Source organism: Triturus cristatus, chromosome 1_1 (genome assembly GCF_964204655.1).
Source record: "Triturus cristatus chromosome 1_1, aTriCri1.1, whole genome shotgun sequence".
NCBI classification, from domain to species: Eukaryota; Metazoa; Chordata; class Amphibia; order Caudata; family Salamandridae; genus Triturus; species Triturus cristatus.
The window spans coordinates 363,961,344-363,975,130 of record NC_140579.1 but is presented as its reverse complement, the minus strand read 5'-3'; the positions used below and the strand labels follow the sequence as shown (position 1 = coordinate 363,975,130).

The 13,787-nt window shown below is 40.2% G+C and overlaps 1 protein-coding gene across 1 annotated transcript in view; it reads left to right on the top strand.

The window, feature by feature from the left end:
- LOC146870217 (guanylyl cyclase-activating protein 2) overlaps positions 1-13,787 on the top strand; it is a 352,891-nt gene that overhangs the window by 223,709 nt on the left and 115,395 nt on the right. The gene's annotated exons all lie outside the window — the stretch shown is intronic.

Genomic DNA, 13,787 nt, shown 5'->3' with positions numbered 1-13,787 from the left:
ATGAACTGTATGGTTGAGTGATTGTATGTATGGGTGTGTTAGGAATTGAATGTATATCTCAGTGGTACATGTGTGACTAACTACGTATGTGAAAGGCAGTATATATGCGTGTAAGAGTATATAAGAGGGTACATGTGAGAGTGTGTGATTGTGAGAGTGGCTGTATGGATGAGTGTGTGCTTGTATCAATGATTGTATAAGAGCGTAAGAATGTGGTACTATTTTTATGAGTAAGTGAACTTGAGTGTGTATAACTGCGTAGGTGAGTAAATGGGAGTGTGATTAATTATTTGCACGCTGGGTGCGTGCTGCGTAAGTGCACGGTGCGCGGATCCCATGTGACATGCAAAAAAAGAGATTTGATTGGTTCATTACACTTCCTCTTCTAACTATTGAAAGACCCCACCCATTTCAATCATTCTTCTTTGACCTTCTTTAGAGCACCATCTCTTTGGAGAGAAGAAGATTTTTTAGACTAAGTTTACACTTAGCTCTAACTTTTTTCAACCAAAAATGGCTTCAGGGCAGCAGGCATCACCTGCATCACCTCATACTTCTGAGGATGAATTTTTGCCGGAGGCACCACTCAAAAAACGTTTTTCTTCAGTGGTGTGGACATTTTTTACTTTTCCCGAGGGGCAGAATAAGACCAATGCCACCTTGGTCACGTGCAAGATTTGCAAAAGAGTCCTATCGGGAGGGGATCCTAACAAGAAATACTCTTGCGGCACGGCAAGTATGATGAAGCACATGAGGACCCTTTATCCAAACAATCTTGCACGAGAAGAGTGCCGACGGATGAGAAACACTCCTGCTCCTGCTCCTGCGCCATTCACCTCATCGCAGCCGAGCACATCAAGAGTGCATCCATCAGCCCAAACCTTGGACATCCGTCCTCAATTTCAATTTTTAAAAGTGCTCTGCACTAAGTGCAATGCGACTTTGTGCTATGGTGATCAGTCGATCGATCTGACCTGCCGCCGCCAAGAAAGTCACATTTGCTAGTTTTATTTTTTTATTTTTTTTATTGTTCCCTGAAGTTCATTGTTTGGTTTCTCCTGTTTTGTTTTTTTCTTTTTGCAGAAAAACCCCCCAAAATTAAAAATTGTTCAGAAACCCCCCAAAAAATTATAAAAGAAGAAAGAAGAAAAAAAAAAAGTTCTTGTAAGAACTAACTTTCCTGGTTTAAAAAAAAGAGCTAAATTTCTTTGTTAGTGTTAGTTTAGATGAATGTATGTGTAGTATGTAATTGACTGAATGAATGCATTAGTAGCGTATGGTGAATGTTTAAGTGCAGTGTGATGTAGTACTTCCGAAGCACAGGGATACAACATATGTACATAAATATGTTGCAAATCTATGCTTCTCTCTGCACGGCTGCTTAAACTGCAGCCATGTGGTGACACAGGCACCCTTGCACCATACCGCAAGGATATCTGTGTCATGTGCTGTTTGTTTTTCTGCAGGAAGACACACCTTCCTGCACAAAAACAATGAGAAAATGCATTTTTGTCCTTAAATGTATGCTAAACATTTCAGCATTCATTGAAGATATAAAAATGTGGAGAAATGAAAACAATTCTCCTTGTTGTGCTTTCCTACACCAATTTTAGAATGGTGCAGCATTCACACACATATCGAGATTTTTGATAAATCTAGACATGTTTCTTGTTCTATGAGTATTAGTGCAATCATGCAAAACAACACTTATAGAACACCCTTTCAACACAAAGTGGTGTGCATGCTGAGGTTATATTTACATGGAGTATAAAAAGTGCACAGAGTGCCTTTTCCTCTCTTTTTAAATATGAAAGAGTACCTTGCACAATAACTGTGTTACAAAATGTGACATATTTCCGTTTTTGAATTTCCTTGCGAATGATAGAAGGTAAGCACAGAGTTTTGTCTGCAAATATGTTCAAAGAAGAATGATTAAAATGATTGTGGTCCTTCAACAGCTAAAAAGGTGAAATATTAAAAACCCCTTAAATCTCTTTTTTTGCAGGTCACATGATATCTGATTATGGTCAGATTTCAAAACTACATAAACAGAGTGTTTTTAGAAACATGTTTCAACTTTGTAGCTTCTTGCAGGCCTCTTCATTCTGCATATTGAGACTTAGTTAAACTTACCTTCACAGTAATAGGAATAAAAAATGGTATACATTTTTTTCTGTTTTTCATTCAAATATAAATTCATATAAATTGCTTATTTTAAAATTTGGATCTGTGAAAGAAAAGGGAAAAAAAATTATAACAAAGTGATTTTTTTGCCTTTTTTGCTGTTCTCAGAATATATTAAATTTCACTAAAAATAGTGATTTCAATAGTACTCATCACTTAACAGCGGGCAAAAAAAACACAATCTCAAAGATTGTTAAAAAAAAACAACATGCCATTCTCAAAATACAAATCGCAGAAATATAAAATGCACACAGCTAACAAAATTTTTTAACTTTAACTTACAAAAACTGTAAATGATGTCGCTATAAAATATTCACCAAATCTAAAGTTGAATTTTTGGAGGATGCACCACGTCCACAACGTTTTCCTTCAGTGATGTGGAAATTTTCTACTTTTCTCGAGGGGCAAACAAAGACCAATACCACCTTTCTCATGCACAAGATTTTCAAAAGAGTTCTGTTACGAGGGGATCCTAACTAAAAATACTCATGAGGCACAGCAAGTATGATGAAACAACTAAGGACCCTTCATCCAAACAATCTTGCACGAGAAGAGTGCAAACAGATGAGAAACACTCCTGTTCTGTATCTGTAAAAAAGAATCAAAAATAAATGTATATTAATAACTTTCAAAATTATACTATTCCATTACTGTACAAACACATTTTATATACATACTGACTAAGAAACTATGTCCCTGAACCACAAGTGTGACGATGGTTAAAATACTAACACTGTGAATGTACTCCAACTGACCAAGGACTGGTCAATATCAACACACGTAGATGGAATATTGTGAAGAAGCTATTGAGGGAAAATATTAACTTCACCACTAGGTGAGTAAGGAAGCAATTCCTTTTGGTTTAGGTACCCTCACACACCCTAGTGGTGTCATGCTTCACCATCGGGTCACCCCGACGCCTAGAAGTTGGGGTGGGCTCAACCACAGTGTTGGGAGCTCTTTGAAGATATTGTAGACCAGGGGGGCTAGAAAATTAAAAAACCTCAGACAGATCCCCAGTATCCCTTTATTATCGGGTCTGTCTGGGATACTAAAATTATTTAAATTAGAGTCTCTATAGGATTGTTATGGTCCTATGACCCTAGTGCCAACATGTTTCAGTCCGTATGTGGCCATGAAGGTCCAGGACTTTCTTCAGGGCAAACAGAAGGCCACCCTGGGTAACAGAGGAAGGAATTCCCTAACCTGTTTTTCGTAGCAAGGGCAGAGTAGCTGCTCCTTGTATGAGCGACTGATTAATTAATCTGTCATGCTTCGCATTCCATCTGCAAAAGAGAACAAAGAAAACAACAACAAACAACTTATACTTGTGGGTTTTCTCAGTGGTCGTTCCCATATTCGTGTATAGGATGAATAACACCTACATGTGCCAGGTGATCATAAGGCAAAGTGGTGTACAACTATATCCAAACATGTGCCACTCATAACTGTATCTGTACACAATTAATCGGCGTGACAGATATATTGTGCGGTGGCGAATTTGCTCGCATCCTAACTGAATCTTCATGCCAGTTAGTGTTCTCTCTCAATGTTAAAACTCTCCTAGATTCCACTCGCATTCAACACTCTCACCGTATCTGTGACTCAACATGGTATTCTCTCGACCATGCGTGATTGTTAAAAAACACAATATGTGCAACTGCAGAAACATATCACACACATGCATTCTCTCTTACCTGAATTTCGAATGACATCAGTTTCTCAGGGGATCGTAGGGCTATTGGGGGTAGCTCTGTAGTCAAACCCTATCGTGAGAGCCCCCGAGTATGAGAGAGAGGAGAAATTTGGAAAAGACCATTTAAGGATGTGGAGATACTGAGTGAATGAATATCTCTCACTGTAGGGATGACAATTGCCCTTTAAATGTCCTTCTCTGCCTCCCCACTTACTCCGTCAAGAGTCCTGCCCCGTCTGTCCACCTACTTGGTCTCGATCCCCGGCGTTTCGCGCCGTGTATCGTTTAGACGGCAGGTTTATACTTCCGCGTTCAGTTTAAAGAGACGGGATTGGTCAACTATGTCACGTGGTATACCTCGTCACCATGTGATCCCGACTATGACGGTGAAGTGATTTTAAAAAAGTGATTTTAAAAAAGTATGTTACTCAATTGGCTCACTTCAGATAGAGGCATCCTCTTGTTCTAGTATTTCGGTTTTAATAGATGTAACATCTCCGTTAGTTAATCCGGAGGGCATCGGTATACATATTTATTCAGTCTAGCTGTAATTGGTTTAGCCAAACATGTGATCGGACAGATCGTCCAATCAAGCATCTCACCCACAGTAGTTCCAAAGCTGAGGTACGATGGGGGATGTAGTTTATCTGGTTAGGTCGTGATGTTTACAAAGGCTAATTTTTATTTTAGACAATGTATGCGGTGGGTAGCGAACGACTAAAAAACATCAGCGGTTCTTTTCTGGGGGCACAGTGATTAAAGCCGTAATTCAAGAGGATTGTACAATCCACCCGAAGGGTATATTTATTTATCGTAATGATGGGATCTTGTCTTATGGTCTGTCGTCCTATCCTGGAGCATTTAAAAAAAAAAAACTTTTGTGCCTTCACTATGGAACTGCCTACCACATTATATAGGGGAGGCCCCTGGTGATTTTATGATACTTGTTCTTTACCAATTAGATAGGGGTTTGATATGAAGTGTACATCATTAACTAATGGTCGTACCAAACAAACCTCGATGAAAATCTGGGAGCTCTACCTATTAAGTTGATTCCAGGGTATGGAATCGTTGAGACCCTTTTCATGGGTTTTCAGACGATAAACCCATCTTTGCTCTCTTTCCAACAGTTTTCTTTGTTGGTTGCCTGTGCTTTTGATTTTCTAAAGTACAGTCCATTTTAAATCTGTGTCCTTATGATTCTTTTCGTTGTAGTGTGCTGTTAGCTTAGTGGCTGTAATCGCTCTTCGTAGAGTGCTCCTATGTTCACTAATGCGGACTTTGACCTTACGACTGGTCATCCCAATATATATCATTTCACATGGGCATTTTATCATGTAAATTACCGATTCGGAATTACAATTGGTGTGTGACCTTTGCTCCCATGGTGACTGTAAGCCTAGTTCTGAGGTCTTAGTGTGTTCTGTAAATGGGTAATGTCCCATGAAAGGTGGTGTTCCCCATAATGTCATCTGATTTGCGTGTACTAGGGCATCTTTTAAGCTGCAGTTTTTTCTGAATGAAAACATGGGTTTTTCAAAAGATAGTCTGTTAGATGTTAATATGGACCATTTCTTATTTATTATTTTTTTCAGTTCGTTAGATGAAGAATTGTACGTGGTCACACATATCAACTGGTCCGGCTGGTCTCTTACATGTGTTTCTAAAAGAGCCTCTCGTGGAGTATTACGTGCTCTTTTGTTGGCCCTTTCTACAATCTTAGTAGGGTACATCTTTTGTTTGAGTTTGTTTGTTAGAACGGCAGCTTCTTTTTTGTAGGTTTGAAGGTTGGAACAATTTCTGCGGATTCTCAGAAATTGACCTACTGGAAGGTCCTCTCTTAAGGAGCGTGGATGGGCGCTGTCAAATCTTAATAGGCTGTTCCTATCTGTGGGTTTAGTATATGGGGAGCTTTCAAGAGTACCCTCTTTTGCTGTAAACGTAACATCAAGAAAAGAAATACTTTCCTTGTGCATATTCATAGTAAATTGAAGGTGAGGGTTCAAGGAGTTGTATCCACGTTTTGAAGCTGTTGAGACTCGTTAAGTCACCCTTCCAGATCATAAAGACATCGTCAATATATCTGTACCATTTACAGATATTTTCACTGAATGAGTTATGTGTCCATATATGTTGATCTTCAAAACAGCTAACATACAGACATGCCAGACTTGGGGTGAATGTGCTGCCCATAGAAGTACCGTGTACTTGTAAATAAAGTTGATCCTCAAAAGTGAAGAAGTTTTCAGTGAGGGCCAGATGTATAAGGGTGATCACCCATTCAATCGGTGCTGTCCATTGCCAGTCCTCTTGTTCCAGAATTTCTTGAACTGCTCTAATGCTTTCTGTCTGAGGTATGTTTGTATACAGTGCTTCCACGTCCAAAGATACCAGAAAGTTATCCATAGGGTTATATTCCACCTGTGTAAGAAGATCAAAAAGATGCTTGGTGTCTTGAACATACGACTTAATCCTCTTCACCAATGGCCGTAAGAACCAGTCCGTATATTTTGATAAAGGTTCGAGGATAGAGCCAATCCCAGAGACAATGGGTCTGCCCGGGGGAGGAGTCTTCCCCTTGTGTATCTTAGGAATTGTATAGAACAATGGAGTTCTGGGATCTTCCTGATTCAAAAAGACATGCTCCTTCTTGGTGATCCACTCATGAGAGAGGGCGTCTGTTGTAAGTGCCAAGATAGTGGTTTTTATGCGTTGCGTTGGATCCCTGTTGATCTTTTTGTAGTACCTGGTGTCCACCAGTAGATTCAAACACGCTGTTCTGTATGCGTTAGTACTTTGAATAACGGTAGCTCCACCCTTATCTGCTGGCTTAATGACTATATTCGTTCTGGATTGAAGGGTTGTCAAGGCCTTTCGTTCTTTGTTACTCAAGTTGTTAAAACCATGCCTCTTGGGTTGGAGTGACTCAACCTCCTTAGTGACTGCCTCTTCAAATGCCAGTACTTTTGGGGGCATCATGTTGGTGGGAGGAAAAAAGGTTGATTTCAGTCTTAGATCGGTATAGGTGCCATCTTCCGTGGGTCTCTCTTTTCCTAGATGGTTAAAACACTACATGCATAGTGCATACCACTTTGAAGCAGTTCATGCCCTAAAGCCTACCTCACTAAAACTCTACATGCTAACTGACTAAATGATTACAGTACTATAAGGAGACACACTGGGTGAGTGACAGGGTGTTTGCTAGAAGAGTATGAATACTAACTAGGGAATTGAATTTGTGAAACACAACTGTGTAGGTGATTAGAGGACTGCATCCATACTGCATAGGCATTTAACGCAGTCCATGTGCTAAGGCCTGGCTCACTGCATCACTACTTGGGTACTGACTGAATGATTAGAGTACAGCAAGGAAAGTGCCTAGGTGAATTTATAAGTGCTAGGCTTTTCTCACAGGGAATGGATTAGTACTTGGTACTGAATGGGTCACTAGAGGAGTGCTAAGGCAGTGACAAGATGTTTGCTGGACTGTATGGATACTGACTAGGAAATTGAAAGTGTGATAGACAAGTGTCTAGGTGGTTAGAAGACTGCATGCATAGTGGATAGGGGTTTGAAGCAGTCCATGTGCTAAGAACTGGCTCAGTGCATGAATACTTAGCCACTGACTGAATGATTAGAGTACTGCAAAGATAGTATCTTGGTGAATTTATAAGTGTTTGGGTTTTGGTACAGTGAATGGATTAGTACATAGTGTTGAATGGGTCACTAGAAGACTGCAAAGGGAGTGACAGTGTGTTTCCTGGAAGTGTATGGATACTGACTAGGGAATTGAAGGTGTGAAAGACAATTGTGTAGGTGGTCAGAGGACTGCATGCATAGTGGATAGGGGTTTGAAGCACTCCATATACTAAGGCCTGGGTCACTGGATGAGTACTTGGGTACTGACTAAATGATTAGAGTACTGCAAGGAGAGTGCCTGTGTGAATTTATTAGGGTTTGGCGCAGTGAATGGATTAGTACATGATGCTTAATAAGGTCACTAGAGGAGTGCAAGGGGAGTGACAGGGTGTTTGCTGGAAGTGTATGGATACTGACTGGGGAATTGAAGGTGTGAAACACAAGTGTGTAGGTGGTTAGAAGACTGCATGCATAGTGGATAGGGGTTTGAAGCAGTCCATGTGCTAAGAACTCGCTCAGTGCATGAATACTTAGCCACTGACTGAATGATTAGAGTACTGCAAAGATAGTATCTTGGTGAATTTATAAGTGTTTGGGTTTTGGCACAGTGAATGGATTAGTACATAGTGTTGAATGGGTCACTAGAAGACTGCAAAGGGAGTGACAGGGTGTTTCCTGGAAGTGTATGGATACTGACTAGGGAATTGAAGGTGTGAAAGACAATTGTGTAGGTGGTTAGAGGACTGCATGCATAGTGGATAGGGGTTTGAAGCAGTCCATATACTAAGCCCTGGGTCACTGGATGAGTACTTGGGTACTGACTAAATGATTAGAGTACTGCAAGGAGAGTGCCTGGGTGAATTTATTAGGGTTTGGCGCAGTGAATGGATTAGTACATGATGCTTAATAAGGTCACTAGAGGAGTGCAAGGGGAGTGACAGGGTGTTTGCTGGAAGTGTATGGATACTGACTGGGCAATTGAAGGTGTGAAAAGATAAGTGCGTAGGTGGTTAGAGAACTGCATGCATAGTGGATAGGGGTTTGAAGAAGTCCATGTGCTAAGGCCTGGCTCAGTGCATAAATACTTAGGCAGTGACTGAATCATTAGAGTACTGAAAAGAGAGTGTCTTGGTGAATTTATAACTGTTTGGGTTTTGGCACAGTGAATGGATTAGTACATGGTGTTGAATGGGTCACTAGAGGACTGCAAAGGGAGTGACAGGGTGTTTCCTGGAAGTGTATGGATACTGACTAGGGAATTGAAGGTGTGAAAGACAATTGTGTAGGTGGTTAGAGGACTGCATGCATAGTGGATAGGGGTTTGAAGCAGTCCGTATACTAAGGCCTGGGTCACTGGATGAGTACTTGGGTACTGACTGAATGATTAGAGTAGTGCAAAGATAGTATATTGGTGAATTTATAAGTGTTTGGGTTTTGGCACAGTGAATGGATTAGTACATAGTGTTGAATGGGTCACTAGAAGACTGCAAAGGGAGTGACAGGGTGTTTCCTGGAAGTGTATGGATACTGACTAGGGAATTGAAGGTGTGAAAAACAATTGTGTAGGTGGTTAGAGGACTGCATGCATAGTGGATAGGGGTTTGAAGCAGTCCATGTGCTAAGAACTGGCTCAGTGCATGAATACTTAGCCACTGACTGAATCATTAGAGTACTGGAAAGAGAGTGTCTTGGTGAATTTATAACTGTTTGGGTTTTGGCACAGTGAATGGATTAGTACATGGTGTTGAATGGGTCACTAGAGGACTGCAAAGGGAGTGACAGGGTGTTTCCTGGAAGTGTATGGATACTGACTAGGGAATTGAAGGTGTGAAAGACAATTGTGTAGGTGGTTAGAGGATTGCATGCATAGTGGATAGGGGTTTGAAGCAGTCCATATACTAAGGCCTGGGTCACTGGATGAGTACTTGGGTACTGACTAAATGATTAGAGTACTGCAAGGAGAGTGCCTGGGTGAATTTATTAGGGTTTGGCGCAGTGAATGGATTAGTACATGATGCTTAATAAGGTCACTAGAGGAGTGCAAGGGGAGTGACAGGGTGTTTGCTGGAAGTGTATGGATACTGACTGGGCAATTGAAGGTGTGAAAAGATAAGTGTGTAGGTGGTTAGAGAACTGCATGCATAGTGGATAGGGGTTTGAAGAAGTCCATGTGCTAAGGCCTGGCTCAGTGCATAAATACTTAGGCAGTGACTGAATCATTAGAGTACTGAAAAGAGAGTGTCTTGGTGAATTTATAACTGTTTGGGTTTTGGCACAGTGAATGGATTAGTACATGGTGTTGAATGGGTCACTAGAGGACTGCAAAGGGAGTGACAGGGTGTTTCCTGGAAGTGTATGGATACTGACTAGGGAATTGAAGGTGTGAAAAACAATTGTGTAGGTGGTTAGAGGACTGCATGCATAGTGGATAGGGGTTTGAAGCAGTCCGTATACTAAGGCCTGGGTCACTGGATGAGTACTTGGGTACTGACTGAATGATTAGAGTAGTGCAAAGATAGTATATTGGTGAATTTATAAGTGTTTGGGTTTTGGCACAGTGAATGGATTAGTACATGGTGTTGAATGGGTCACTAGAGGACTGCAAAGGGAGTGACAGGGTGTTTCCTGGAAGTGTATGGATACTGACTAGGGAATTAGCCTGCCTGAGGTTTTATTGAGTTTGAAAGCTACAAAGAGCGGAAAGGCAGCAGGTCCAGATGGGATCCCAGCTGACCTGTATAAAGCTAACAGTGACATCTGGGGCCCCATGCTGGTACAGCTTTTTAATGCAGCATTAGCGAGGGGCTTAAATCCATCATGGTTTACATCTATTATCGTTCCCATTTATAAGAAAGGAGATAGGCAAAATTGCGCATGTTATAGGCCAATATCCCTACTTGACTCATCTATAAAAATCCTCGGTAGAGTTATTTTAGCAAAATTACAAAACTGGGCGGAGGATACTGGGGTAATAAGTGACCTACAGTTTGGTTTCCAAAGGGACATAGGAACTATTGAGCAGTGCTTAAACTTATTTTTTATTCAGCAGAAGTATATATCGATAAAAAAGGAGCGTGTATATCTTGCTTTTGTCGATCTTACTTCGGCCTTTGATTGTGTTTCCCATAATAAATTATGAGAATTGATGCAAAGGATGGGCGTGGAGGATCCGATTATTTGCTTCTTGAGGGAGCTGTATTCTGGGGCCACAGCTACCGTCCGCTATGGAAAACGGGGGGAATGTAGTAGATCTTTTGGGATAGGGCGTGGAGTACGCCAGGGCTGTGTCCTGGCGCCTTTTCTATTCCTGATCTACATAAATGGGTTGGAGCGTCGTCTACTGCAGGAGGGCAGTGATGTGCCCATTGTTGGTAATCGGTGTATCCCTCAGCTCTTGTATGCGGACGATGCTGTTTTAATGGCGAGAACACCCATTGCCCTTCAAAACTTAATAGTATCCTTCAATAAGTTCATGTACAGTTTGGATCTAAAAATCAACTGTAGTAAAACCTTTATCATGAACTGTGGAACACGATCCAAGAAGCAAATGAAAACTATGTTAATAAATAATGCTCGCATAGAAATCACGCCCACCTTTTCTTATTTAGGTATCTTGTTTCATGAGACTGGTTCATGGACAAGCGCTATACGGGTAAGAACACTTTTGTTTTCAAAGACTATAATGGCCCTAAAGAGTTTTATACAGAAACTGGGAAAGAGGCCCTTCAGGGAAATTTTAACTGTTTATAATGCAACGTGTATATCGGTGGCTTTGTACGGATCAGGACTATGGGGGTACGCCAACATAAACTCTATGCAATTAATTGAAAATAAGTTTATGAGGTACCCGATAGTACTGCAACCCTTAACTGTCATGAGGAGTTGGGGCAGCCGTATATCTCAGATACAATAAGAATTCAGCCCATTTTATTGTGGCACAGGGTCTGGACTGTTAATGAGTGTGTTGTTAATCGTGCCATACTTCAGGATGTGCTAAAACTTGAAAATGCCAATGTTTCCAAATGGCATAATTATGTGAAGATCTTTCTGACAGAAATCTGCTGTCAACAATATTTTGAGGATCCATTTTCTATGGCACACATCTCTAGGAAATTATTGAAAAAATTGTGTATGGAACACCTCAGGGAAAAAAGATTGTTAGAGGAAATGAAGAAAAAGACGGTTTGTTCCCATCAGTTGATATTAAGTGGTGCTAAATTACAACCATACTTATGCCTCCCTATGTCAAATTACGATAGATTTTGCCTTACACGTTTCAGATTTAATATTGTTTTTAGACTGTTAACTTTCCCAGTAATGAATTCCTGGTCTAATGAATTGTGTTTATGCCCATGTGATGACCTATCTTCACAATCTGATATTCATGTGCTGTTTTTCTGTAGATTCTATACCTTGCCCCGTAGGAAATTTATTGTCCCAATCCTTAAAGGGATGAAGGTAAACAGATGCCGCCCAGCGTTTTTAGAATTGCAAAGGATGGACACTGTATTTATTGTTGCTTCTTTGACAGAATTTTTAAAACATGTTTTTAAACTTCGTAAATCGATGGATGAATAATTTGTAAATTGTCCTTAGTGAAAATTTTGCACTTCTCCCGTGTTATAGCAACTGTGTAGTGAGCTATTTTTAACTGTATTTTTATTTTGCTGCTTTTATGGTTACTGTTTTTTAACCGAATAAAGTACATTTGACTTGACTTGACTAGGGAATTGAAGGTGTAAAAGACAAGTGTATAGTATGTTGGAACACTACATGCATACTGCATAGACATTTGAAGCAATCTATTTGGTACTTAGAAACTGACTAAATAATCAGACTACTTCTAGGACAGTGCTTAGTTAAATCTTTTACATTTTCAGTTCTGCCACAGTGAACAGAATAGTACATGGTACTGCACCTTAGTGTCAAACCCTGACTCATTTTATCAATGCAAAAGCAAAGACTAGCTTCTAATGCTACTAAAACTTGACAACATGACAGGTTTTAAAAGTGTTATCTGCTAAAAAATACACGATGTTACCAAATGTTTCTCTCACAGTGGTTCCCAAATGCACACAGACTCACAGTGTGATTCTAGACAACAACCACTATACCTAGGAGATAATCAAAAATCATTCAGTACTGTGGAAGTGATAAGGGAACTGCACACAATCTTCATATTTCAGGACTGCACTTTTGTGTCAAAGCCTGACTCATTTAATCAAAGCATAAGCAAACACTGGGTTCTAATGCTACTAAAACGTGACAACATGACCGGTTTTAAAACAGTTATCTGTCAGCAAATACACGATGTTACCAAATGCTTCTCTCACAATCCTTACCCAAATGCACACAGACTCACAGTGTGATTTTAGACAATCAACACTATCCTAGGAGTTTACCAAAACTCATTCACTAGTCTAGAAGAGTTAATGGAACTGAACACAATCTACATATTTAAGTACAGCACATCATTGTCAAAGCATGACTCATTTAATCAACGCATAAGCAAAGACTGGCTTCTAATGCTACTAAAACTTGACAACATGACATGTTTTAAAACAGTTATCTGTCAGCAAATACACAATGTTACCAAACGCTTCTCTCACAGTGGTTCCCAAATGCACACAGACTCACAGTGTGATTCTAGACAAGCACCACTATCCCTAGGAGTTTACCAAAACTCATTCACTACAGTGGAAGTGGTAAGGGAACTGCACACAATCTACATATTTCACGACTGCACTTTAGTGTCAATGCCTGACTCATTTAATCAACGCATAAGCAAAGACTGGCTTCTAATGCTACTAAAACTTGACAACATGACAGGTTTTAAAACAGTTATCTGTCAGCAAATATATGATGTTACCAAACACTTCTCTCACAGTGGTTCCAAAATGCACACAGACTCACAGTGTGATTCTAGCCAAGCACCACTATCCCTAGGAGTTTACCAAAACTCATTCACTACAGTGCAAGTGGTAAGGGAACTGCACACAATCTACATATTTCAGGACTGCACTTTTCTGTCAAAGCCTAACTCATTTAATCAAATCATAAGCCATAACTGTCTTCTAATGCTACTAAAACTTCACAACATGACAGGTTAAAACAGTTATCTGTCAGCAAATACACAATGTTACCAAATGCTTCTCTCAGAGTGGTTCCCAAATGCACACAGACTCACTGTGTGATTCTAGACAAACAACACTATCCCTTGCACTATACCAAAACACATTTCTTCATCTAGAAGGAGTACTACATTTTA